At 43.9% G+C, this 26,531-nt stretch overlaps 3 long non-coding RNA genes across 12 annotated transcripts in view; 2 read left to right on the top strand and 1 right to left on the bottom strand.

Moving 5' to 3' along the window:
• LOC310891156 overlaps nucleotides 1–20,060 on the bottom strand; it is a 20,847-nt gene extending 787 nt beyond the window's left edge. Inside the window, exons 1-5 of one of the 3 annotated variants that reach the window (XR_014577456.1) lie at nucleotides 19,735–20,060; nucleotides 19,488–19,558; nucleotides 2,858–3,090; nucleotides 2,594–2,681; nucleotides 1–1,181 (exon numbers count right to left, since the gene is read on the bottom strand). The exon at nucleotides 1–1,181 is cut by the window's left edge and continues 787 nt beyond it. This is a non-coding gene — a long non-coding RNA (uncharacterized lncRNA). Of the gene's footprint in view, nucleotides 1,182–2,446; nucleotides 2,682–2,857; nucleotides 3,091–19,487; nucleotides 19,559–19,734 lie in introns of those variants that run through there. The other 2 variants (XR_014577457.1, XR_014577458.1) reach the window with 2 other exon arrangements.
• LOC310891155 lies at nucleotides 3,302–24,709 on the top strand. 8 transcript variants are annotated; one of them, XR_014577449.1, is made up of 11 exons: nucleotides 3,302–3,553; nucleotides 4,178–4,318; nucleotides 4,654–4,757; nucleotides 5,420–5,620; nucleotides 6,713–7,317; nucleotides 11,175–12,564; nucleotides 12,991–13,058; nucleotides 20,318–20,430; nucleotides 21,055–21,195; nucleotides 22,296–22,496; nucleotides 23,589–24,709. It is a non-coding gene; the product is annotated as an uncharacterized lncRNA (long non-coding RNA). The 8 variants fall into 8 exon arrangements; XR_014577451.1 differs by lacking the exon at nucleotides 4,654–4,757 and adding an exon at nucleotides 21,531–21,671; XR_014577452.1 differs by lacking the exon at nucleotides 4,654–4,757 and adding an exon at nucleotides 21,531–21,634.
• On the top strand, nucleotides 13,447–15,852 carry LOC310891157. The gene is made up of 3 exons (XR_014577459.1): nucleotides 13,447–13,766; nucleotides 13,943–14,030; nucleotides 15,443–15,852. It is a non-coding gene; the product is annotated as an uncharacterized lncRNA (long non-coding RNA).
• Nucleotides 24,710–26,531: the final 1,822 nt, after the last annotated feature.

Here is a 26,531-nt window from a genome sequence, read left to right on the forward strand (position 1 = left end):
AATTTTGGGGATTCCTCCCCAGTTCTTGGGGGGTCCACATTCAATTCTGGAATTTCACGCTTCCATTTTAAGTGTTCTTCCCCCCAATTTGGGGGTTCACCCACCCAATCTTGGGGGTTCCTCCCCTAATTTGGGGGGACCTGACCACTTTTGGGGGTCCCCCCCAATTTTAGAGTCCCCCACCCTCCTTTTTTCGGGTTTCCCCCAATATTAATAGTTCTTCTGCCCAATTTTGGGGGACCCCACAACTTTGAGGTTCCTTCCCCTAACTTGGGGCTTCAACCCTTCAATTTTGGGGGTCTCCCACCCTCTTAATTTGGCCTTCCGCCCTAATATTAGGCCTAACCCCTAACCCTACGGCACCCACGCATCTAACCCTAACCCCCACCCCAAAAAACTCTAGAAACCCTAACCCTAAAAACCCTTTCAGCCCTAACCCAATAAAATTTACCACACTAAAGCCCTGAAGACCTACGCCTAAAACCCCTAACCCTAAAAATTAAGACCCTCTAAACCCTAACCCAAAAAATTAAGACTCTCAAGGCCCTAACCCTGGAGCCCCTAACCTTAAAAACAAACAAAAATTGAGACCTTAAACCCCTAACCCTAAATACCTTACCATAAATAAAACCCTATGACCCTAACCCCTAAAAACCCTATCTACACTAAAACCCCAAAAAACTTTAAAACCTTAACACACTAACCCCCAGACCCTAACCCTTTAACTCCAACCCTAACAACCTTAAAATCCTAACCCTAAACCCTGGAAACCCTAACCCTGAAACCCAACCCTAGTGCCTTAGCCCTGAAACCTTAAAACCCTAACACCTTGTTAAAAACACTCTGTAACTAATAACATAGGCTCAGGCAAGGATCTCAGTGAGGTAGCATTTTTATTCACGAGTGCAATGGCAGGTGTCCCACAAGCCACGTACTAGTTTATACAGTTTAACACAGTTTATATAAATTTTTTTTTTCCCTCTCGGTGACCAGGACCCTCCCCAGTTTCCCAATTGACCGGGTAATCCAGGTTCACAATCTATCTGGTTCTTCACAGAAAATACACAGCTGCTGGCCTGTTACAAGTCAATTTTCTTTTTTTCTTGACTGTTTTCCTCTTTGAGGTGGTAATGTTTCTTACACCGTGATTTCCACCCAATTGCTCTAAGGATTCTGGTTGTCTGCATTTTACAAGGTTGTCTGTGAAGCTTTCTTATCACTGCACGCATATCTCAGTACCACCTTCCTTCCCTCTAAACGATGTAACTCTGTGCAAAAACATTTTTATTCCCACAACCTTGATCCCCTTACCCTAAAATCCTTATTCCCTTTAACCCTAACAACTCTAACCACAACCCTAACCCTTCATATCAACCCCCCAACGCTAATGACACTGACTAATGATCCAAACCCCAAACTGCCCCTAACCCCAGGCAACTGACAAAGAAACTGACACATAGCTGAAAACTACAAAAAAGGCAAAACCCTGGATACACACCCCAAATCACAAACACGTGACCAAAATGCTACAGAAAAGCCCCAGACGCAGGCCCCAAGCACTACAGCTAGGCCCCAGAAGCTCAAGACACATCCCAAAGCCAAAATGCAAGCCCCAAACGCTACAGAAAAGCCCCCAAACACCAGACGCAGGCTGCAGAAGTCTACAAGCAGGCCCCAACCACACCCGGATGCAGACCCCAACTGTCCACAAGCAGCTCCCAACCCCCCCCCATGAACTGGACCCCACCCCACCCAGATGCAGGCCCCAGCCCCAGCCCCCACGCCCCAGACTCTGGCCCCAAAGGTGTACAACCAGCTCCCAAATGTCCCCCTCAAAGGGAGGCTCCAAAGCCCGCCAGAAGACCCTAGAGTGTACAAGCAGCTCCCAACCCCCCCAGCACAGGCCCCAACCCCCCCCCAGACACAGGCCCCAAAGGTGTCCAAGCAACTCCCCACCCTCCCCAGAGGCACACCCCAAAGGTGTACAAACAGCCCCAACCCCCCAAGACCCAGACCCCTACAGTGTACAAGCAGCTCCCACCCCCCCCCGCAAGGCAGGCCCTAACAGTGTACAAGCAGCTCCCATCCCCCCCAGACGCAGGCCCCACCAAAGGTGTACAAGCAGGCCCCTACAGTATACAAGCAGCTCACAACCACCCCCCCCAGAGGCAGGCCCCAACCCCCTCCAGATGCAAGCCCCAAAGGTGTACAAGCAGCTCCCAACCCCCTCCAGATGCAGATCCCTACATTGTACAAGCAGCTCCCAACACCTGCCCCCAAACGCAAGCCCATACTGTGTACAAGCAGCTCCCAACCCCCACAGATACAGATCCCTACATTGTAGGAGCAGCTTCCAACCCCCCCAGATGCAGGCCCTGACCCCCCCCCCAGCCACAGTCCCCAAAGGTGTACAAGCAACTCCCAACCCCCCCCCCCAGATGCAAGCCCCAAAGGTGTACAAGCAGCTCCACACCCCCCCAAGACACTGGCCCCAAAAGCCTAAATATATGCCAAGAAAGTATTAATGCAAGTGCCAAATGCTACAGACAGGCCCAAAAGCACAGGCCCCAGATGCTCGAGGCCGAGATGTAACTTGGCTTTCTGAATTACTGGAAAGCGGCTTTCATTCTCAGCGAGGTGTGCGCAGGCTAGACAGGATGGGGCTTCAGGCACCTCTTCACCTGTGGAAACACGCTGCCATCAGGCACTGCCATGCCAGACAAGCTTTTTCTGTTAAAACACCCTTCTCAGATGCCCTGTGGCATTCTAGTGACCTGCTTAGCTCCGATTCTAAAGACTAACGTCACAGCCCACCTTGCCTGTGGCACCTGATGAACAGAAGAGAAAGCAACCATACCGTTTGGAAACCGTCACTGCACGTGCTGCTCCTTGATGCTCTGTAACCTCTTCTCAAATCCTCAGCCACTTCTGTGTAGAGCCTGCCATGACACCTGAAAAGCAAAATGGATACCCTTCGCAGTCACCTTGCGCAACTTGGCCATTCCGCTCCAACCCCACTCACGACCAGCCTGCCCTTCTCGTGCTGCTCTTCAGAGTGCAGCTTGGCCCCTCTGAGTCTGTGCAAGGCACCTGCGAAAGAAAAAGAAAAGCATAGGCCGCGGCAGCATCCAAAGCCACAGCACAGCTAGGACAGGTACTCTCATCTGCTCCCTTACTCTGCCAACTCACCTGCCCTCGAGGCAGATGCTTCCATCTGCTCTCTTAAGCTCTTATATTTTAACATTGTATGTGGTTTGGTTTTTTAAGTTAAACGAGTTTAATTTAGAAAGTTATACATGTACTTAAACATCATGAATTATATATATTATGCAAGTAAATATTATTCAAATAGCATAAGCATGCGTGAGACATTAAAACGAGTTTGTTTTGGGGGCGAAAAAGAAGATGCTTTCAAACACTTGTCTCTGCTTGTTTTTAAGGTGTAAAAAGATGGTTCCTGCATCCAAGAGATTTACCATACACCGTTCTTCCAACGTTCTCACAATATCACTGAAAAGAATTTGCAGATTTCACAGGTGGAAAGATCAACAAGGTATATTTACCGCTGTAATGCAACTTTGTCATCATGTAATGGGACATCCCCCAATGCTGAAAGTTGTTAATATTTTCAGACAATAATTGTATCACAGTATCACGGTATCACAGATTTCTAGGTTGGAAGAGACCTCAAGATCATCGAGTCCAACCTCCGACCTAACACTAAGTACTCCACTAAACCATATCGCTAAGCTCTACATCTAAACGTCTTTTAAAGACCTCCAGGGATGGTGACTCCACCACCTCCCTGGGCAGCCCATTCCAATGCTTAATAGCCCTTTCGGTAAAGAAGTACTTCCTAACATCCAACCTAAAACTCCCCTGTCGCAACTTTCGCCCATTCCATTGTAGACCAACGACTGTGGCTTATTCTTTCTCTTAATATCAGTAAAGTTCCTGCTTGACAAGAAGCATATACTTTCCTCTGAGAAGGCTAATTCTTCAGAAAACAGTTCTCTGCAACTTCTAGTATTAAACGTTGCTTATGGGAAGACTTATTTTTAGTGAATCAAGAGATATATTCATATAATTCCAGTCTCTGTTTTTTGGAAGTGTTTTTCTCTGCCTAGTCCACGAAGTACTCTGATATAATTTTTCTATCTTCTTGGTCTCTCTTTAGGAGGTAAAATATCCTGAGTATTTGGACCTCCGAGACTACATGTCTCAATCAAGTGGAGAACCACTCATCTACGCCTTATATGAGGTGCTGGTGCATCATGGTATCAACTGTCACTCAGGACACTATGTATGCTACATGAAGGTAGAAGTCAACATCATTTCTAACAGGGTAAAGGTTGTGCTGGCAAACCAGTTAAAGTGTTACTAGTAGTACTGTTTCTAGGAAAAAAGACTTTCTGAAATAATCCCAAACTTGAAAATGGGATCTTGTATAAAATCTTAAGCTGTGATTGATTCTGCTTAAGAGAGGCCACACGTGTACCTACTGACAAGCTAGGTGATAAGTGTTTTTGTACACTTATAAGTGGTCATTTTGTAAAGAGACTGCTGGAAAATCTGAACAGTGCTGCTGCAGAACTCTGAATGGGGGGATAGCAACTGTCTTAACTGATCTGGAATCTTGAGTTTACTTTTCAGTGGACAGGAGGAGAGTCTCTCAAGGCAAACAGAGAGAGAAATAACACCCGATACTCATGTCAACATAAATTTATGCTCAGAGTGTAGGTGTAGGAACAGCATCGGTATGTATATGGAACATCGGGAGAGGAAACTAGATCGGTATTTACAGCTTTTCTACTTCCTTGTCAGGGAGACGTTATCTCCAAATTAGAAATTGATGTATTTTGAATAAGAGGTGGTGGATCGGATTTATTCTTACTAGTGTTAATATTTGCTCTTGCAGAGTACCTAATATCTGATAATGCATCAATCAATCGTCAAAAATAAACTTAAAAATGTGTAAGGCTTATCTCGTTGGTCGATACAAAGACCAAGGTCTTTTCTCCTTTCTCTTTCAAGTCTAAGTTTGTGGTTTAAGTTATAATAAGGAAAAAAGCAGTAGTTGAGGTAATCAGGTTAAAGATTATAGATGGAGAGGAACTTGGCGTTAGATACTAAAAACAGGATGGCAGTTAGCCTTGCCTTAGAAAAATTAAAATGGTTGACTAAACTTTTTTTTCCCAAAACGTTGTGCTGACCAGCCAATTTGAATTTGGCGGTATTAAAGCTGTCTGCAATAAGTTTTTCTGTTTTGGATTGTAGCTAGTTCCTCTAGGTGCTCCCGCAGAATAGTATTTTTACTATACCTATATATACTTTATATATTTACTATACCTATATATACCTAATGCCTTTCTTAGAAACAAACAAACAAAATCTCTTTTTAAATATAACTTTCTTGCAGTTGTTACTGATGGACTTGCTCCGCCACAAAGGATTCTTTTTCCACCTGAGAAGATACGTATGGATTGGCAAGAAACACAAAGTGTTGGAGTTGGCCTGTACAATCTTGGCAACACACGCTTTCTTAATGCTACTCTACAGTGTTTGACCTACACCCCCCCACTTGCCAATTACATGCTTTCTCTTGAGCACAGCCAGTCATGTGAGTACTTTCTAACAGTATTTTAAATCTGTTGGATAGCTCTGAAGGTGAAAGAACAGCAGTGATTCTGTGAGACAAAGTTACTTGCCTGATTTTACCTGTAGAAGCTGGCTTTGAGCATTGTATTAGCAGTGGGCTCAGAATAGCATATGGAGTGCGTTTAATGCACCATGTGGTTTTTTTGTTTGTTTGTTTGTTTGTTTTTTTAAAAGGATCTTTTCTTGCTTCATGGGAATAATGAAGTGCATTGGACAGGAATGCATTTAATGAACATTTGGCATTTGGGCTATTTGGGCTTCCTGCTGCTAGAAAGGCAATAAAATTTAGGATGTTGGCATCATAGGTCTTTAGTCTTCACAGCCTAGGTTCCATAATGCACTACAATAAATGGTCTGTTCGTTGTTGAACCAATTAAAAAAAAAAAGAAGCAAACAAAAACAAAACCTAGAAAGCAATATGAGCTGTTATGAACATGACTAGATTTTTTTGTGGGACTGTATTAAAATCTAGACTGATTTTGTCCTAAATAAAATGTTGTACTATAAACTAAATGTTGTACTAAACGTGTATGCTTTTTAGGCTGGTATCTTTGTATCGATACCTAGAAATTTAACTGTTTTCTTCCTGTATATAGAAATTGTTTCAGTTAAGAATCCTGTTGAAAAAAGGAGGGCAGAAGTACTATTACATACATTACTTTAGTTTTTCCTTTCTCCCAAAGGACTCGTAGCTCTGTATCATGAAGCTCACCTGACAGCACTGTGCTGAAAATAACCCACATTCTCTTAATGCTGTATCATCAATGTCAAATATTCTTTCCTCATATATTTTGCAGCCTGTGGAGTTCACATTCCTGTCAGCCTTCACAAACGTGACTTTGCAGTAGTCTTTTAGATTTCTCATCACAAAATGCACTTGAACACAAGCTTAATGGATATTTTTATTCTATAAAGTTGTGTGAAATGAAATGTTACGAGACTGTTGGGACAAGGAGAGTGGATACTGTATCTATAGTTTAAATGTTACTTATATGTTTGTTTGTAGTTATGTCTGTTTCGCTAGACTGGGATGCTTTCTTCTTTCACTCTTCAGGTCGTGAACAAGATTTTTGCATGATGTGCACGATGGAGACTCACATTAACCAGGCCCTGCGTTGCACTGTTGATGCCATCGAGCCTACGCGTGTTATCAATAACCTCAGTCGTAAGTGGCTTCAGATGTGTTTCTTTTTCAGTATCTTGTAATCTTCAAATAATTATTTGATGTGTATAAATGGTTTTAACACTGTAAAGAAGAGAGATTTTAGAAATACGAGAATTATTTCATTTTTAAATGAGGTAAATACTATCATCTTCTTATTTAGGAATAGGACAACATTTCCATTTTGGCAGTCAAGAAGACGCACACGAGTTCTTGCGCTATACTGTCGATGCTATGCAGGAAGCGTGCTTGAATGGAAGCACCAAGTCAGCATAAACAAATTCACTTTTATACGTTCTCTAGCACCTTGTAGTCCTTTATTTACTATCAAAACTGAAAGTCTACGTCATCCTTGGTTTTCATAAAACTCTTTGAAGAGTTAACTGTGTGCCTTAAATCTTCTGAGGTCTGATTATAATTTATTTCCAGATTGGACAGATCTTCTCAAGCTACCACCATCATTCATCAAATATTTGGAGGATTTCTAAGATCAAGAGGTACTTTAAAAAATATTCCTGTCCTTAGAACTGATCTGTGTCTTTTGTCGGTAGTAAAGCAGTCTGCAGTTTGTCTAAAGTAGTATCTATCGACAACTTGAATTTGGACAGTTAGTCTCCTCCACGTATTGTTAAGCATTTATATTTTGCTTCCACTGAAGTGCTTGAATTGCAAAGCAGTTTCGGATACGTATGAGGCATTTCTTGATATCACTTTGGATATAAAGGTAGGATGTTTTGTAAATATAATTCATGATGTTTAAGTACATGTATAACTTTCTAAATTAAACTTGTTTAACTTAAAAAACCAAACCACATACAATGTTAAAATATAAGAGCTTGGTGGTGGTTAGAAAGTGGATTGGACTTTGTCCTTCTGTGGAACCCCTGTAAATAGTCTCCGCATAAGGAGACAGCTCCACGTAAGGACACAGTTCAAGAGCTGTGCAAGACGCTGCTTAGTGAGCCAGCACAGGCTGCTAACATTAATTACCACAGAGCCAGCTCACATTCTCAACTCACAGGAACCTGCTGCTGCCTTCCACTCCAAATCATTCTCCATAGCTCCTTGCTTCAGCTCACCACTACTACAAAATGAAGCAACAACAACAACAACAACAACAACAACAAAGCTGCGTCTCCTTATTTCTAAATGAAGTTAAAAGATAACTTATGCTCTAAGTCATGCAATACATAAAACTAATATCTAGTATTAAGACATAATTAGTAATAATCTTACTCGCTACATTTGTAGCAATTCTCTCCATCCAGCTCTTCAGGTTTCACAAATAGTTCTAGAGCTCTGGTAACAGATGAAACCGCCTAGAGGAGCGAGAGAGAAGAGCGTAAAGTCACTGTAAATTCAAAATTCCAGAGATGCACTAGGAGTTTATAAGAGAATCTGACTAATACATACGTAAGCGATCTACTATGAGCACTGTGAAGAAGGAGGCAGGAAGAGCATGCTCAGCGTTTACCTTACCTGGAAGTCATTTTACTTTGAAACAAATCATTTTCCAGTAACGCAGACAGCATCTATAGTGTGCTTTGTCATCAATACTGGGAACAAATCCAGCAGTCTAACAATTAGATGTATATTGAGGTAGAACAACAAAGAAGTATGCAAAGAAGAAATGCTGTTCTGAATAATAGCCAAAATATTCATAGCCACTGTATTTGTTCTCCCCACATAGCTGAAAAAACAACACTTGAAACATATTTTTCAAAACATATTTTAATATCCAGCAGACTGTTCAGTCATCAAGCATTTAAAGACTGTTTTAAATAATCTCTAGATTAATCTAAAAGGAATCCCATAAACTGCAGCCGCTTACCTTTAATATACTCGCTGGATGCGATGGAGCTGTATTTCTTGCTTTCACCTGCACTGGAAGGCTTCCCTTCCTTGTGAGGTTGTTTACTGCCCTCACTTCTGCATTGCTCTCATAAAGAGCCATCTGGAGGATGGCATTCTTCCTTCTTCTCCCGGGTTTTCTTCTGGAAACGAGGACCTAAGTATTCCAAGAAGCCTTTCACTTTCCTGATGTTTCTCCTTTTTCTTCTTTTTGTTACGCTTGCGATTGGCATTGTCAAAGTGGAGCGCAGAGAAATACAAATCATAAAGTCTGAAAGAAACATGCAAGTTAAAAAGAGAAAAAAAGATGTGGCACTTGTTGCGTATAGGAAACTTTATTTATTTTACCCCAGGGGATGATTTGCCGCATGTCAGCGATTTTGTGGTACTTTGTGCACATGTAACTTCCTTTAGATGCAGCAAACTTAAGCCCTCAGATTGAAGGACCATAGGTCCTGGTTGGTACACAGATCATTAACAATGGTTAGCTCTGGAATATATGCAAGTAAAAAAAAAAATGTTTTAACCTAATCCAGAATGGTGTGCAGATGTGATTCAAACTACGTGGTCCAAAGCTAGTGCTCTGACACAATTCAGCAATATCTTTCCTGTCTTCACTGATCAACCTAATAATCCCCAGTCATGATCCCCAGCCAGATTATGCTATCTAAATAACTTAGAAACTATGAAAAACTGGCACCACTGGGGATGCCAGTCGTGCCAGTGCAATCTCTGGACTCACTGCAGTGCATCCCCAGTGGTGCCACTGCCCTCTCTGGACTCACTGCACTGCATCCGCAGTGGTGCCAGTGCACTCTGCAGACTCACTGCAGTACATCCCCGGTGGTTCCAGTGCACTCTCTGGACTCACTGCACTGCATCCCCAGTGGTGCCAGTGCACTCCCTGGACTCACTGCAGTGCATCCCCAGTGGTGCCAGTGCAGTCTCTGGACTCACTGCACTGCATCACCAGTGGTGCCAGTGCACTGCCTGCACTCACTGCACTGCATCCTCAGTGGTGCCAGTGCACTCTCTGGACTCACTGCACTGCATCTTCAGTGGTGCCAGTGCAGTCTCTGGAGTCACTGCAGTACATCCCCGGTGGTTCCAGTGCACTCTCTGGACTCACTGCACTGCATCCCCAGTGGTGCCAGTGCACTCTCTGGACTCACTGCACTGCATCCCCAGTGGTGCCAGTGCACTCTCTGGACTCACTGCACTGCATCCCCAGTGGTGCCAGTGCACTCTCTGGATTCACTGCAGTGCATCCGAAGTGGTGCCAGTGCACTCTCTGGAGTCACTGCAGTGCATCCCCAGTGGTGCTAGTGCACTCTCTGGACTCACTGCAGTGCATCACCAGTGTTGCCAGTGCACTCTCTGGACTCACTGCAGTGCATCCCCAGTGGTGCCAGTGCACTCTGTGGACTCACTGCACTGCATCCCCAGTGGTGCCAGTGCACTCTCTGGACTCACTGCACTGCATCCCCAGTGGTGCCAGTGCACTCTGTGGACTCACTGCACTGCATCCCAAGTAGTGCCAGTGCACTCTCTGGACTCACTGCACTGCATCCCCAGTGGTGCCAGTGCACTCTCTGGAGTCACTGCAGTGCATCCCCAATGGTGCCAGTGCACTCTCTGGACTCACTGCAGTGCATCCCCAGTGGTGCCAGCGCACTCTCTGGACTCACTGCCCTGCATCCCCATGGTGCCAGTGCACTCTCTGGACTCACTGCACTACATACCCAAGGTGCCAGTTCACTCTCTGGACTCACTGCACTGCATCCCCAGTGGTGCCAGCGCACTCTCTGGACTCACTGCACTGCATCCCCAGTGGTGCCAGTCCAGAGAGTGCACTGTCACCGCTGGGGATTCACTGCAGTGAGTGCAGAGAGGGCACTGGCACCACTGGGAATGCAGTGCAGTGACTCCAGAGGGTGCGCTGGCACCACTGGGGACTGTTTTGCAAAGAAAAGCGTTTTATTGTTGCTATTCACAGCTTCCATTATTCACAGGTTTTTGAATGCTAACATTGCTCAGGAAAAGATCTGATATTTGTAGGGGTACCGTCATTCCTAGTTATTTGTTTTTACATTGTCCTTGCATTTATTACCATATAATTTCAAGTCTAAGTTTGTGGTTTAAGTTATAATAAGGAAAAAAGCAGTAGTTGAGGTAATCAGGTTAAAGATTATAGATGAGAGGAACTTGGCGTTAGATACTAAAAACAGGATGGCAGTTAGCCTTGCCTTAGAAAAATTAAAATGGTTGACTAAACTTTTTTTCCCAAAACGTTGTGTTGACCAGCCAATTTGAATTTGGCGGTATTAAAGCTGTCTGCAATAAGTTTTTCTGTTTTGGATTGTAGCTAGTTCCTCTAGGTGCTCCCGCAGAATAGTATTTTTACTATACCTATATATACTTTATATATTTACTATACCTATATATACCTAATGCCTTTCTTAGAAACAAACAAAATCTCTTTTTAAATATAACTTTCTTGCAGTTGTTAATTATGGAATTGCTCCGCCACAAAGGATTCTTTTTCCACCTGAGAAGATATGTATGGATTGGCAAGAAACACAAAGTGTTGGAGTTGGCCTGTACAATCTTGGCAACACACGTTTTCTTAATGCTACTCTACAGTGTTTGACCTACACCCCCCCACTTGCCAATTACATGCTTTATCTTGAGCACAGCCAGTCATGTGAGTACTTTCTAACAGTATTTTAAATCTGTTGGATAGCTCTGAAGGTGAAAGAACAGCAGTGATTCTGTGAGACAAAGTTACTTGCCTGATTTTACCTGTGGAAGCTGGCTTTGAGCATTGTATTAGCAGTGGGCTCAGAATAGCATATGGAGTGCGTTTAATGCACCATGTGTGTTTTTTGTTTGTTTTTTTAAAAGGATCTTTTCTTGCTTCATGGGAATAATGAAGTGCATTGGACAGGAATGCATTTAATGAACATTTGGCATTTGGGCTATTTGGGCTTCCTGCTGCTAGAAAGGCAATAAAATTTAGGATGTTGGCATCATAGGTCTTTAGTCTTCACAGCCTAGGTTCCATAATGCACTACAATAAATGGTCTGTTCGTTGTTGAACCAATTAAAAAAACCAAACAAACAAACAAAAAAACCTAGAAAGCAATATGAGCTGTTATGAACATGACTAGATTTTTTTGTGGGACTGTATTAAAATCTAGACTGATTTTGTTCTAAATAAAATGTTGTACTATAAACTAAATGTTGTACTAAACGTGTATGCTTTTTAGGCTGGTATCTTTGTATCGATACCTAGAAATTTAACTGTTTTCTTCCTGTATATAGAAATTGTTTCAGTTAAGAATCCTGTTGAAAAAAGGAGGGCAGAAGTACTATTACATACATTACTTTAGTTTTTCCTTTCTCCCAAAGGACTCGTAGCTCTGTATCATGAAGCTCACCTGACAGCACTGTGCTGAAAATAACCCACATTCTCTTAATGCTGTATCATCAATGTCAAATATTCTTTCCTCATATATTTTGCAGCCTGTGGAGTTCACATTCCTGTCAGCCTTCACAAACGTGACTTTGCAGTAGTCTTTTAGATTTCTCATCACAAAATGCACTTGAACACAAGCTTAATGGATATTTTTATTCTATAAAGTTGTGTGAAATGAAATGTTACGAGACTGTTGGGACAAGGAGAGTGGATACTGTATCTATAGTTTAAATGTTACTTATATGTTTGTTTGTAGTTATGTCTGTTTCGCTAGACTGGGATGCTTTCTTCTTTCACTCTTCAGGTCGTGAACAAGATTTTTGCATGATGTGCACGATGGAGACTCACATTAACCAGGCCCTGCGTTGCACTGTTGATGCCATCGAGCCTACGCGTGTTATCAATAACCTCAGTCGTAAGTGGCTTCAGATGTGTTTCTTTTTCAGTATCTTGTAATCTTCAAATAATTATTTGATGTGTATAAATGGTTTTAACACTATAAAGAAGAGAGATTTTAGAAATACGAGAATTATTTCATTTTTAAATGAGGTAAATACTATCATCTTCTTATTTAGCAATAGGACAACATTTCCGTTTTGGCAGTCAAGAAGACGCACACGAGTTCTTGCGCTATACTGTCGATGCTATGCAGGAAGCGTGCTTGAATGGAAGCACCAAGTCAGCATAAACAAATTCACTTTTATACGTTCTCTAGCACCTTGTAGTCCTTTATTTACTATCAAAACTGAAAGTCTACGTCATCCTTGGTTTTCATAAAACTCTTTGAAGAGTTAACTGTGTGCCTTAAATCTTCTGAGGTCTGATTATAATTTATTTCCAGATTGGACAGATCTTCTCAAGCTACCACCATCATTCATCAAATATTTGGAGGATTTCTAAGATCAAGAGGTACTTTTAAAAATATTCCTGTCCTTAGAACTGATCTGTGTCTTTTGTCGGTAGTAAAGCAGTCTGCAGCTTGTCTAAAGTAGTATCTATCGACAACTTGAATTTGGACAGTTAGTCTCCTCCACGTATTGTTAAGCATTTATATTTTGCTTCCACTGAAGTGCTTGAATTGCAAAGCAGTTTCGGATACATATGAGGCATTTCTTGATATCACTTTGGATATAAAGGTAGGATGTTTTGTAAATATAATTCATGATGTTTAAGTACATGTATAACTTTCTAAATTAAACTTGTTTAACTTAAAAAACCAAACCACATACAATGTTAAAATATAAGAGCTTAAGAGAGCAGATGGAAGCATCTGCCTCGAGGGCAGGTGAGTTGGCAGAGTAAGGGAGCAGATGAGAGTACCTGTCCTAGCTGTGCTGTGGCTTTGGATGCTGCCGCGGCCTATGCTTTTCTTTTTCTTTCGCAGGTGCCTTGCACAGACTCAGAGGGGCCAAGCTGCACTCTGAAGAGCAGCACGAGAAGGGCAGGCTGGTCGTGAGTGGGGTTGGAGCGGAATGGCCAAGTTGCGCAAGGTGACTGCGAAGGGTATCCATTTTGCTTTTCAGGTGTCATGGCAGGCTCTACACAGAAGTGGCTGAGGATTTGAGAAGAGGTTACAGAGCATCAAGGAGCAGCACGTGCAGTGACGGTTTCCAAACGGTATGGTTGCTTTCTCTTCTGTTCATCAGGTGCCACAGGCAAGGTGGGCTGTGACGTTAGTCTTTAGAATCGGAGCTAAGCAGGTCACTAGAATGCCACAGGGCATCTGAGAAGGGTGTTTTAACAGAAAAAGCTTGTCTGGCATGGCAGTGCCTGATGGCAGTGTTTTTCCACAGGTGAAGAGGTGCCTGAAGCCCCATCCTGTCTAGCCTGCGCACACCTCGCTGAGAATGAAAGCCGCTTTCCAGTAATTCAGAAAGCCAAGTTACATCTCGGCCTCGAGCATCTGGGGCCTGTGCTTTTGGGCCTGTCTGTAGCATTTGGCACTTGCATTAATACTTTCTTGGCATATATTTAGGCTTTTGGGGCCAGTGACTTGGGGGGGTGTGGAGCTGCTTGTACACCTTTGGGGCTTGCATCTGGGGGGGGGGGTTGGGAGTTGCTTGTACACCTTTGGGGACTGTGGCTGGGGGGGGGTCAGGGCCTGCATCTGGGGGGGTTGGAAGCTGCTCCTACAATGTAGGGATCTGTATCTGTGGGGGTTGGGAGCTGCTTGTACACAGTATGGGCTTGCGTTTGGGGGCAGGTGTTGGGAGCTGCTTGTACAATGTAGGGATCTGCATCTGGAGGGGGTTGGGAGCTGCTTGTACACCTTTGGGGCTTGCATCTGGAGGGGGTTGGGGCCTGCCTCTGGGGGGGGTGGTTGTGAGCTGCTTGTATACTGTAGGGGCCTGCTTGTACACCTTTGGTGGGGCCTGCGTCTGGGGGGGGGGTGGGAGCTGCTTGTACACTGTTAGGGCCTGCCTTGCGGGGGGGGGTGGGAGCTGCTTGTACACTGTAGGGGTCTGGGTCTTGGGGGGTTGGGGCTGTTTGTACACCTTTGGGGTGTGCCTCTGGGGAGGGTGGGGAGTTGCTTGGACACCTTTGGGGCCTGTGTCTGGGGGGGGTTGGGGCCTGTGCTGGGGGGGTTGGGAGCTGCTTGTACACTCTAGGGTCTTCTGGCGGGCTTTGGAGCCTCCCTTTGAGGGGGACATTTGGGAGCTGGTTGTACACCTTTGGGGCCAGAGTCTGGGGCGTGGGGGCTGGGGCTGGGGCCTGCATCTGGGTGGGGTGGGGTCCAGTTCATGGGGGGGGGTTGGGAGCTGCTTGTGGACAGTTGGGGTCTGCATCCGGGTGTGGTTGGGGCCTGCTTGTAGACTTCTGCAGCCTGCGTCTGGTGTTTGGGGGCTTTTCTGTAGCGTTTGGGGCTTGCATTTTGGCTTTGGGATGTGTCTTGAGCTTCTGGGGCCTAGCTGTAGTGCTTGGGGCCTGCGTCTGGGGCTTTTCTGTAGCATTTTGGTCACGTGTTTGTGATTTGGGGTGTGTATCCAGGGTTTTGCCTTTTTTGTAGTTTTCAGCTATGTGTCAGTTTCTTTGTCAGTTGCCTGGGGTTAGGGGCAGTTTGGGGTTTGGATCATTAGTCAGTGTCATTAGCGTTGGGGGGTTGATATGAAGGGTTAGGGTTGTGGTTAGAGTTGTTAGGGTTAAAGGGAATAAGGATTTTAGGGTAAGGGGATCAAGGTTGTGGGAATAAAAATGTTTTTGCACAGAGTTACATCGTTTAGAGGGAAGGAAGGTGGTACTGAGATATGCGTGCAGTGATAAGAAAGCTTCACAGACAACCTTGTAAAATGCAGACAACCAGAATCCTTAGAGCAATTGGGTGGAAATCACGGTGTAAGAAACATTACCACCTCAAAGAGGAAAACAGTCAAGAAAAAAAGAAAATTGACTTGTAACAGGCCAGCAGCTGTGTATTTTCTGTGAAGAACCAGATAGATTGTGAACCTGGATTACCCGGTCAATTGGGAAACTGGGGAGGGTCCTGGTCACCGAGAGGGAAAAAAAAAATTTATATAAACTGTGTTAAACTGTATAAACTAGTACGTGGCTTGTGGGACACCTGCCATTGCACTCGTGAATAAAAATGCTACCTCACTGAGATCCTTGCCTGAGCCTATGTTATTAGTACAAAAATTATTATTAGCAAAAAACGCCCAGTGCCGGAAGACTACATCTCCCGGCATGCTCTGGGAAAACAATATGGCCTCCCGGAAGTCCAGTGCCGGAAAACTACATCTCCCGGCATGCTCTGGGAAACCAATATGGCCTCCCGGAAGCCCAGTGCCGGAAGACTACATCTCCCGGCATGCTCTGGGAAAACAATATGGCCTCCCGGAAGTCCAGTGCCGGAAAACTACATCTCCCGGCATGCTCTGGGAAACCAATATGGCCTCCCGGAAGCCCAGTGCCGGAAGACTACATCTCCCAGCATGTTCTAGGAAAAAAACATGGCCTCCCGGAAGCCCAGTGTCCGAGAACTACATCTCCCGGCATGCTCTGGGAAAACAATATGGCCTCCCGGAAGTCCAGTGCCGGAAAACTACATCTCCCGGCATGCTCTGGGAAAACAACATGGCCTCCCGGAAGCCCAGTGCCCTCGAGTACTACATACCCCGGCATGCTCTGGGAAACCAATATGGCCTCCCGGAAGCCCAGTGCCGGAAGACTACATCTCCCGGCATTCCCCGGACTCCCAATATGGCTGCCCGGTAAGCGGCTTCTCGAGAACTGCACCTCCCGACATGCTCTGGGAAGGCAACATGGCCTCCCGGAAACCCAGTTCCCAAGAACTACATTTCCCAGCACTCCCCGGAAAATTGAGCCTCGCAGTTTGCCGTAGGACGCCACGTTTTTTGCTCTGTTACATTCCCCGTTCCATTTTGTGTTTATGGAGGTTTTCCCGCCGTTTTGGGGTTTTCCCCTCAATTTCGGGTTTTCACCTCTCCATTTCAGGGTTCTTCCCCACAATTTTCGGTTCCTTTCCCTAATTTGGTGCTTCGCCCCCCCAGTTTTGGGGTTCCCCCTCCATTTTGGGGATTCCCCCCCCCCTTCCAATCCCCCCACAATTTTGGGGTCCCCCACCATCTTTTTTAGGCCTGCCACCCTAATATTAAGGTTCTTTCCCCCAATGTTGGGGTTCTCACCACATTTTTGAGGTTCCATCCCTTAATTTGGGGCTTCACTCCCCGACATCTGGGGCTTTAACCCCAATTTTGAGGGTCCCCCCGAATTTTGGGGATTCCTCCCCAGTTCTTGGGGGGTCCACATTCAATTCTGGAATTTCACGCTTCCATTTTAAGTGTTCTTCCCCCCAATTTGGGGGTTCACCCACCCAATCTTGGGGGTTCCTCCCCTAATTTGGGGGGACCTGACCACTTTTGGGGGTCCCCCCCAATTTTAGAGTCCCCCACCCTCCTTTTTTCGGGTTTCCCCCAATATTAATAGTTCTTCTGCCCAATTTTGGGGGACCCCACAACTTTGAGGTTCCTTCCCCTAACTTGGGGCTTCAACCCTTCAATTTTGGGGGTCTCCCACCCTCTTAATTTGGCCTTCCGCCCTAATATTAGGCCTAACCCCTAACCCTACGGCACCCACGCATCTAACCCTAACCCCCACCCCAAAAAACTCTAGAAACCCTAACCCTAAAAACCCTTTCAGCCCTAACCCAATAAAATTTACCACACTAAAGCCCTGAAGACCTACGCCTAAAACCCCTAACCCTAAAAATTAAGACCCTCTAAACCCTAACCCAAAAAATTAAGACTCTCAAGGCCCTAACCCTGGAGCCCCTAACCTTAAAAACAAACAAAAATTGAGACCTTAAACCCCTAACCCTAAATACCTTACCATAAATAAAACCCTATGACCCTAACCCCTAAAAACCCTATCTACACTAAAACCCCAAAAAACTTTAAAACCTTAACACACTAACCCCCAGACCCTAACCCTTTAACTCCAACCCTAACAACCTTAAAATCCTAACCCTAAACCCTGGAAACCCTAACCCTGAAACCCAACCCTAGTGCCTTAGCCCTGAAACCTTAAAACCCTAACACCTTGTTAAAAACACTCTGTAACTAATAACATAGGCTCAGGCAAGGATCTCAGTGAGGTAGCATTTTTATTCACGAGTGCAATGGCAGGTGTCCCACAAGCCACGTACTAGTTTATACAGTTTAACACAGTTTATATAAATTTTTTTTTTCCCTCTCGGTGACCAGGACCCTCCCCAGTTTCCCAATTGACCGGGTAATCCAGGTTCACAATCTATCTGGTTCTTCACAGAAAATACACAGCTGCTGGCCTGTTACAAGTCAATTTTCTTTTTTTCTTGACTGTTTTCCTCTTTGAGGTGGTAATGTTTCTTACACCGTGATTTCCACCCAATTGCTCTAAGGATTCTGGTTGTCTGCATTTTACAAGGTTGTCTGTGAAGCTTTCTTATCACTGCACGCATATCTCAGTACCACCTTCCTTCCCTCTAAACGATGTAACTCTGTGCAAAAACATTTTTATTCCCACAACCTTGATCCCCTTACCCTAAAATCCTTATTCCCTTTAACCCTAACAACTCTAACCACAACCCTAACCCTTCATATCAACCCCCCAACGCTAATGACACTGACTAATGATCCAAACCCCAAACTGCCCCTAACCCCAGGCAACTGACAAAGAAACTGACACATAGCTGAAAACTACAAAAAAGGCAAAACCCTGGATACACACCCCAAATCACAAACACGTGACCAAAATGCTACAGAAAAGCCCCAGACGCAGGCCCCAAGCACTACAGCTAGGCCCCAGAAGCTCAAGACACATCCCAAAGCCAAAATGCAAGCCCCAAACGCTACAGAAAAGCCCCCAAACACCAGACGCAGGCTGCAGAAGTCTACAAGCAGGCCCAAACCACACCCGGATGCAGACCCCAACTGTCCACAAGCAGCTCCCAACCCCCCCCCATGAACTGGACCCCACCCCACCCAGATGCAGGCCCCAGCCCCAGCCCCCACGCCCCAGACTCTGGCCCCAAAGGTGTACAACCAGCTCCCAAATGTCCCCCTCAAAGGGAGGCTCCAAAGCCCGCCAGAAGACCCTAGAGTGTACAAGCAGCTCCCAACCCCCCCAGCACAGGCCCCAACCCCCCCCCAGACACAGGCCCCAAAGGTGTCCAAGCAACTCCCCACCCTCCCCAGAGGCACACCCCAAAGGTGTACAAACAGCCCCAACCCCCCAAGACCCAGACCCCTACAGTGTACAAGCAGCTCCCACCCCCCCCCCGCAAGGCAGGCCCTAACAGTGTACAAGCAGCTCCCATCCCCCCCAGACGCAGGCCCCACCAAAGGTGTACAAGCAGGCCCCTACAGTATACAAGCAGCTCACAACCACCCCCCCCAGAGGCAGGCCCCAACCCCCTCCAGATGCAAGCCCCAAAGGTGTACAAGCAGCTCCCAACCCCCTCCAGATGCAGATCCCTACATTGTACAAGCAGCTCCCAACACCTGCCCCCAAACGCAAGCCCATACTGTGTACAAGCAGCTCCCAACCCCCACAGATACAGATCCCTACATTGTAGGAGCAGCTTCCAACCCCCCCAGATGCAGGCCCTGACCCCCCCCCCAGCCACAGTCCCCAAAGGTGTACAAGCAACTCCCAACCCCCCCCCCCAGATGCAAGCCCCAAAGGTGTACAAGCAGCTCCACACCCCCCCAAGACACTGGCCCCAAAAGCCTAAATATATGCCAAGAAAGTATTAATGCAAGTGCCAAATGCTACAGACAGGCCCAAAAGCACAGGCCCCAGATGCTCGAGGCCGAGATGTAACTTGGCTTTCTGAATTACTGGAAAGCGGCTTTCATTCTCAGCGAGGTGTGCGCAGGCTAGACAGGATGGGGCTTCAGGCACCTCTTCACCTGTGGAAACACGCTGCCATCAGGCACTGCCATGCCAGACAAGCTTTTTCTGTTAAAACACCCTTCTCAGATGCCCTGTGGCATTCTAGTGACCTGCTTAGCTCCGATTCTAAAGACTAACGTCACAGCCCACCTTGCCTGTGGCACCTGATGAACAGAAGAGAAAGCAACCATACCGTTTGGAAACCGTCACTGCACGTGCTGCTCCTTGATGCTCTGTAACCTCTTCTCAAATCCTCAGCCACTTCTGTGTAGAGCCTGCCATGACACCTGAAAAGCAAAATGGATACCCTTCGCAGTCACCTTGCGCAACTTGGCCATTCCGCTCCAACCCCACTCACGACCAGCCTGCCCTTCTCGTGCTGCTCTTCAGAGTGCAGCTTGGCCCCTCTGAGTCTGTGCAAGGCACCTGCGAAAGAAAAAGAAAAGCATAGGCCGCGGCAGCATCCAAAGCCACAGCACAGCTAGGACAGGTACTCTCATCTGCTCCCTTACTCTGCCAACTCACCTGCCCTCGAGGCAGATGCTTCCATCTGCTCTCTTAAGCTCTTATATTTTAACATTGTATGTGGTTTGGTTTTTTAAGTTAAACGAGTTTAATTTAGAAAGTTATACATGTACTTAAACATCATGAATTATATATATTATGCAAGTAAATATTATTCAAATAGCATAAGCATGCGTGAGACATTAAAACGAGTTTGTTTTGGGGGCGAAAAAGAAGATGCTTTCAAACACTTGTCTCTGCTTGTTTTTAAGGTGTAAAAAGATGGTTCCTGCATCCAAGAGATTTACCATACACCGTTCTTCCAACGTTCTCACAATATCACTGAAAAGAATTTGCAGATTTCACAGGTGGAAAGATCAACAAGGTATATTTACCGCTGTAATGCAACTTTGTCATCATGTAATGGGACATCCCCCAATGCTGAAAGTTGTTAATATTTTCAGACAATAATTGTATCACAGTATCACGGTATCACAGATTTCTAGGTTGGAAGAGACCTCAAGATCATCGAGTCCAACCTCCGACCTAACACTAAGTACTCCACTAAACCATATCGCTAAGCTCTACATCTAAACGTCTTTTAAAGACCTCCAGGGATGGTGACTCCACCACCTCCCTGGGCAGCCCATTCCAATGCTTAATAGCCCTTTCGGTAAAGAAGTACTTCCTAACATCCAACCTAAAACTCCCCTGTCGCAACTTTCGCCCATTCCATTGTAGACCAACGACTGTGGCTTATTCTTTCTCTTAATATCAGTAAAGTTCCTGCTTGACAAGAAGCATATACTTTCCTCTGAGAAGGCTAATTCTTCAGAAAACAGTTCTCTGCAACTTCTAGTATTAAACGTTGCTTATGGGAAGACTTATTTTTAGTGAATCAAGAGATATATTCATATAATTCCAGTCTCTGTTTTTTGGAAGTGTTTTTCTCTGCCTAGTCCACGAAGTACTCTGATATAATTTTTCTATCTTCTTGGTCTCTCTTTAGGAGGTAAAATATCCTGAGTATTTGGACCTCCGAGACTACATGTCTCAATCAAGTGGAGAACCACTCATCTACGCCTTATATGAGGTGCTGGTGCATCATGGTATCAACTGTCACTCAGGACACTATGTATGCTACATGAAGGTAGAAGTCAACATCATTTCTAACAGGGTAAAGGTTGTGCTGGCAAACCAGTTAAAGTGTTACTAGTAGTACTGTTTCTAGGAAAAAAGACTTTCTGAAATAATCCCAAACTTGAAAATGGGATCTTGTATAAAATCTTAAGCTGTGATTGATTCTGCTTAAGAGAGGCCACACGTGTACCTACTGACAAGCTAGGTGATAAGTGTTTTTGTACACTTATAAGTGGTCATTTTGTAAAGAGACTGCTGGAAAATCTGAACAGTGCTGCTGCAGAACTCTGAATGGGGGGATAGCAACTGTCTTAACTGATCTGGAATCTTGAGTTTACTTTTCAGTGGACAGGAGGAGAGTCTCTCAAGGCAAACAGAGAGAGAAATAACACCCGATACTCATGTCAACATAAATTTATGCTCAGAGTGTAGGTGTAGGAACAGCATCGGTATGTATATGGAACATCGGGAGAGGAAACTAGATCGGTATTTACAGCTTTTCTACTTCCTTGTCAGGGAGACGTTATCTCCAAATTAGAAATTGATGTATTTTGAATAAGAGGTGGTGGATCGGATTTATTCTTACTAGTGTTAATATTTGCTCTTGCAGAGTACCTAATATCTGATAATGCATCAATCAATCGTCAAAAATAAACTTAAAAATGTGTAAGGCTTATCTCGTTGGTCGATACAAAGACCAAGGTCTTTTCTCCTTTCTCTTTCAAGTCTAAGTTTGTGGTTTAAGTTATAATAAGGAAAAAAGCAGTAGTTGAGGTAATCAGGTTAAAGATTATAGATGGAGAGGAACTTGGCGTTAGATACTAAAAACAGGATGGCAGTTAGCCTTGCCTTAGAAAAATTAAAATGGTTGACTAAACTTTTTTTCCCAAAACGTTGTGCTGACCAGCCAATTTGAATTTGGCGGTATTAAAGCTGTCTGCAATAAGTTTTTCTGTTTTGGATTGTAGCTAGTTCCTCTAGGTGCTCCCGCAGAATAGTATTTTTACTATACCTATATATACTTTATATATTTACTATACCTATATATACCTAATGCCTTTCTTAGAAACAAACAAACAAAATCTCTTTTTAAATATAACTTTCTTGCAGTTGTTACTGATGGACTTGCTCCGCCACAAAGGATTCTTTTTCCACCTGAGAAGATACGTATGGATTGGCAAGAAACACAAAGTGTTGGAGTTGGCCTGTACAATCTTGGCAACACACGCTTTCTTAATGCTACTCTACAGTGTTTGACCTACACCCCCCCACTTGCCAATTACATGCTTTCTCTTGAGCACAGCCAGTCATGTGAGTACTTTCTAACAGTATTTTAAATCTGTTGGATAGCTCTGAAGGTGAAAGAACAGCAGTGATTCTGTGAGACAAAGTTACTTGCCTGATTTTACCTGTAGAAGCTGGCTTTGAGCATTGTATTAGCAGTGGGCTCAGAATAGCATATGGAGTGCGTTTAATGCACCATGTGGTTTTTTTGTTTGTTTGTTTGTTTGTTTTTTTAAAAGGATCTTTTCTTGCTTCATGGGAATAATGAAGTGCATTGGACAGTAATGCATTTAATGAACATTTGGCATTTGGGCTATTTGGGCTTCCTGCTGCTAGAAAGGCAATAAAATTTAGGATGTTGGCATCATAGGTCTTTAGTCTTCACAGCCTAGGTTCCATAATGCACTACAATAAATGGTCTGTTCGTTGTTGAACCAATTAAAAAAAAAAAGAAGCAAACAAAAACAAAACCTAGAAAGCAATATGAGCTGTTATGAACATGACTAGATTTTTTTGTGGGACTGTATTAAAATCTAGACTGATTTTGTCCTAAATAAAATGTTGTACTATAAACTAAATGTTGTACTAAACGTGTATGCTTTTTAGGCTGGTATCTTTGTATCGATACCTAGAAATTTAACTGTTTTCTTCCTGTATATAGAAATTGTTTCAGTTAAGAATCCTGTTGAAAAAAGGAGGGCAGAAGTACTATTACATACATTACTTTAGTTTTTCCTTTCTCCCAAAGGACTCGTAGCTCTGTATCATGAAGCTCACCTGACAGCACTGTGCTGAAAATAACCCACATTCTCTTAATGCTGTATCATCAATGTCAAATATTCTTTCCTCATATATTTTGCAGCCTGTGGAGTTCACATTCCTGTCAGCCTTCACAAACGTGACTTTGCAGTAGTCTTTTAGATTTCTCATCACAAAATGCACTTGAACACAAGCTTAATGGATATTTTTATTCTATAAAGTTGTGTGAAATGAAATGTTACGAGACTGTTGGGACAAGGAGAGTGGATACTGTATCTATAGTTTAAATGTTACTTATATGTTTGTTTGTAGTTATGTCTGTTTCGCTAGACTGGGATGCTTTCTTCTTTCACTCTTCAGGTCGTGAACAAGATTTTTGCATGATGTGCACGATGGAGACTCACATTAACCAGGCCCTGCGTTGCACTGTTGATGCCATCGAGCCTACGCGTGTTATCAATAACCTCAGTCGTAAGTGGCTTCAGATGTGTTTCTTTTTCAGTATCTTGTAATCTTCAAATAATTATTTGATGTGTATAAATGGTTTTAACACTATAAAGAAGAGAGATTTTAGAAATACGAGAATTATTTCATTTTTAAATGAGGTAAATACTATCATCTTCTTATTTAGCAATAGGACAACATTTCCATTTTGGCAGTCAAGAAGACGCACACGAGTTCTTGCGCTATACTGTCGATGCTATGCAGGAAGCGTGCTTGAATGGAAGCACCAAGTCAGCATAAACAAATTCACTTTTATACGTTCTCTAGCACCTTGTAGTCCTTTATTTACTATCAAAACTGAAAGTCTACGTCATCCTTGGTTTTCATAAAACTCTTTGAAGAGTTAACTGTGTGCCTTAAATCTTCTGAGGTCTGATTATAATTTATTTCCAGATTGGACAGATCTTCTCAAGCTACCACCATCATTCATCAAATATTTGGAGGATTTCTAAGATCAAGAGGTACTTTAAAAAATATTCCTGTCCTTAGAACTGATCTGTGTCTTTTGTCGGTAGTAAAGCAGTCTGCAGTTTGTCTAAAGTAGTATCTATCGACAACTTGAATTTGGACAGTTAGTCTCCTCCACGTATTGTTAAGCATTTATATTTTGCTTCCACTGAAGTGCTTGAATTGCAAAGCAGTTTCGGATACGTATGAGGCATTTCTTGATATCACTTTGGATATAAAGGTAGGATGTTTTGTAAATATAATTCATGATGTTTAAGTACATGTATAACTTTCTAAATTAAACTTGTTTAACTTAAAAAACCAAACCACATACAATGTTAAAATATAAGAGCTTGGTGGTGGTTAGAAAGTGGATTGGACTTTGTCCTTCTGTGGAACCCCTGTAAATAGTCTCCGCATAAGGAGACAGCTCCACGTAAGGACACAGTTCAAGAGCTGTGCAAGACGCTGCTTAGTGAGCCAGCACAGGCTGCTAACATTAATTACCACAGAGCCAGCTCACATTCTCAACTCACAGGAACCTGCTGCTGCCTTCCACTCCAAATCATTCTCCATAGCTCCTTGCTTCAGCTCACCACTACTACAAAATGAAGCAACAACAACAACAACAACAACAACAACAAAGCTGCGTCTCCTTATTTCTAAATGAAGTTAAAAGATAACTTATGCTCTAAGTCATGCAATACATAAAACTAATATCTAGTATTAAGACATAATTAGTAATAATCTTACTCGCTACATTTGTAGCAATTCTCTCCATCCAGCTCTTCAGGTTTCACAAATAGTTCTAGAGCTCTGGTAACAGATGAAACCGCCTAGAGGAGCGAGAGAGAAGAGCGTAAAGTCACTGTAAATTCAAAATTCCAGAGATGCACTAGGAGTTTATAAGAGAATCTGACTAATACATACGTAAGCGATCTACTATGAGCACTGTGAAGAAGGAGGCAGGAAGAGCATGCTCAGCGTTTACCTTACCTGGAAGTCATTTTACTTTGAAACAAATCATTTTCCAGTAACGCAGACAGCATCTATAGTGTGCTTTGTCATCAATACTGGGAACAAATCCAGCAGTCTAACAATTAGATGTATATTGAGGTAGAACAACAAAGAAGTATGCAAAGAAGAAATGCTGTTCTGAATAATAGCCAAAATATTCATAGCCACTGTATTTGTTCTCCCCACATAGCTGAAAAAACAACACTTGAAACATATTTTTCAAAACATATTTTAATATCCAGCAGACTGTTCAGTCATCAAGCATTTAAAGACTGTTTTAAATAATCTCTAGATTAATCTAAAAGGAATCCCATAAACTGCAGCCGCTTACCTTTAATATACTCGCTGGATGCGATGGAGCTGTATTTCTTGCTTTCACCTGCACTGGAAGGCTTCCCTTCCTTGTGAGGTTGTTTACTGCCCTCACTTCTGCATTGCTCTCATAAAGAGCCATCTGGAGGATGGCATTCTTCCTTCTTCTCCCGGGTTTTCTTCTGGAAACGAGGACCTAAGTATTCCAAGAAGCCTTTCACTTTCCTGATGTTTCTCCTTTTTCTTCTTTTTGTTACGCTTGCGATTGGCATTGTCAAAGTGGAGCGCAGAGAAATACAAATCATAAAGTCTGAAAGAAACATGCAAGTTAAAAAGAGAAAAAAAGATGTGGCACTTGTTGCATATAGGAAACTTTATTTATTTTACCCCAGGGGATGATTTGCCGCATGTCAGCGATTTTGTGGTACTTTGTGCACATGTAACTTCCTTTAGATGCAGCAAACTTAAGCCCTCAGATTGAAGGACCATAGGTCCTGGTTGGTACACAGATCATTAACAATGGTTAGCTCTGGAATATATGCAAGTAAAAAAAAAAAATGTTTTAACCTAATCCAGAATGGTGTGCAGATGTGATTCAAATTACGTGGTCCAAAGCTAGTGCTCTGACACAATTCAGCAATATCTTTCCTGTCTTCACTGATCAACCTAATAATCCCCAGTCATGATCCCCAGCCAGATTATGCTATCTAAATAACTTAGAAACTATGAAAAACTGGCACCACTGGGGATGCCAGTCATGCCAGTGCAATCTCTGGACTCACTGCAGTGCATCCCCAGTGGTGCCACTGCCCTCTCTGGACTCACTGCACTGCATCCGCAGTGGTGCCAGTGCACTCTGCAGACTCACTGCAGTACATCCCCGGTGGTTCCAGTGCACTCTCTGGACTCACTGCACTGCATCCCCAGTGGTGCCAGTGCACTCCCTGGACTCACTGCAGTGCATCCCCAGTGGTGCCAGTGCAGTCTCTGGACTCACTGCACTGCATCACCAGTGGTGCCAGT

Source organism: Anser anser (assembly GCF_964211835.1).
Source record: "Anser anser genome assembly, contig: HAP1_SCAFFOLD_281, whole genome shotgun sequence".
NCBI classification, from domain to species: Eukaryota; Metazoa; Chordata; class Aves; order Anseriformes; family Anatidae; genus Anser; species Anser anser.